This window comes from Aptenodytes forsteri, unplaced genomic scaffold (assembly GCF_000699145.1).
Source record: "Aptenodytes forsteri isolate BGI_AS27 unplaced genomic scaffold, ASM69914v1 Scaffold193, whole genome shotgun sequence".
Lineage (NCBI taxonomy): Eukaryota > Metazoa > Chordata > Aves > Sphenisciformes > Spheniscidae > Aptenodytes > Aptenodytes forsteri.
The window spans coordinates 17,406,679-17,408,665 of NW_008795405.1; positions in this window are offsets into that span (position 1 = coordinate 17,406,679).

Consider the following 1,987-nt stretch of genomic DNA (forward strand, 5'->3'; position numbering starts at 1 on the left):
CTGGGCAGAGCCGGGGGGTGAGGGGGGCTGCCGGCCTCGCCCCCCCCGTCGTGGTCAGCTCGTCTCCGTGGGGCGTGCGACGCTTTGTTTTTGCTTCGCGTACTTCGCTTAGGTGGTTTATTCTGTTGCGAGTTCGGAAATGGTGAAAGAAGAGGTGGGGACAGCTCTTTCTCGGGTTTTGTAAATAGCGACCGGGTTTATATATTGTAGGTCACCTACCGTGCTGTAGTCGGAGGCGATTCGTTGGCTTAGGTCTTGGCCAGGTTTCTACACTTGCAAAATAAGAAAAGCGTTGATTAGGAACACGGTATTCTAGCAAAATGACATGAATACATAACTGACTTAATTGATAACTGTATCTTTAGGGCAGAGATTAATTAGAAAGACACTTCAAAATCTTACTCGTTCTGGCTTCGTGTTTCTAATATTTTTAGATAACGAGATGCCTGATTTGTAGATCTGCAGAGCAGTTGTCTGTAATCACAAGAAGGAACTTCTTGACTCGTTATTGAATTCTGTGTTCTAAGCATATTGAAGCATATTTTAATGACCAAGGTGGCATCACCTAGTGTAATGCTACCGCCTGGCTTTTTGAAGGCTGCTAAAGCAATGATGGGGCTCTTTCTCTTTTTTTTTTTTTTTTTTTCTGTTAATGATTGCCATTAGCGTATATGATTTAAATGTAACAGCAGTACTCACGTACTGCACATGGAATCAGAATATAGAATCAGAAAATAAAAACAGAAAAAAGTGAAAGTTTGTTTTTTTATAGTTTGCTTTGAACAGCAAAATGGTGAGCAAATGTCATTCATGATATAAAATACTTCCACAATTATACATAAAAATACATAAAATGAAGACTATTAAAATTTAATTTTAGTGTCCTTGCTGTTGGCAGAAGGTTTAGTAACAATTACTCTGGGAAGTAATTGTCTCTTTCACTTCCACTTCTGTATTTGCACTTCACTTAAATAGGAAACTTATGCCCAAAGGGTGTGCATTGGAAGCCAAAAAGGAACCTTCGAGATTTAGACAGCATTTTTAATTAAGAAACAAAAACCCCATCAAAACTTAAACCAATACTTTTTTGAATGCACAATTGATTTCAAGCTCTTTTGGAAAATAGCTTTATTTTAATTGATTATGAATTCCAAAGCTTCAGCGAAACACGATAGAGGATATTATAACCCTGGGATTATAGATACAATTGAAAGTAACACATTCAGCATTTACTGGCAGCAGAGAGAAAGCTGATCCATCTGGTGATTCTGAGCAGAAGACCTTGTATTTTGTAAGTCACTGGCACAATTATTTTTGTGAACACATGGTTTAAGAGGACCTTTTTGTGAAATTACAGCAGATGTGGAGAACTCTAGCAGTTCCATTTAGATATGCATTTTATATAATGCAGAACCATGTGGGTAAAATGCAGGGAATTTAAATTGTCAGTTCCTGAAACTCGCACAACAATGCAGTATCACTTCTGCATCATGTTGCAGTTAAAGTTTGGCAGCCTTTCTGTTTCCGAAGGATGATGATGGTGGAACTGGACAATTCCGGTAATAAGAAATTCTAACAGCAATTTGAGCTTAGATTCCCTTCACGTTCTAATCAAAGAAAACATGCTATCATATGTAATTAAAAAAGAGAATAAAGTTACCCCCCAAAGTCTTGTGAAAGAGCCTCATTTACTGTTTGTCAAATTACTATGATATGCCAGCAGTGCCTTATTAATGGAAACGGATTTTTAAAAAGGTCTGTGTTTGACAAAAGAGGGATTGCATACAAAATTGTGAAATAAGTTTGCAGGAGCTCAGAATACGATCTTCTGAATGTTTTTGACATACAAGAATCAAAATAATACTGTATACAGGCACTTAAGGCATATAAGCAATTTGCTGCTTCCTCTGTTTATGAAGAACTTACCACGATAATGTCAGAAAACCCTCACTTGTGTGCTACTCTTAATGCAGTATATCTATATATA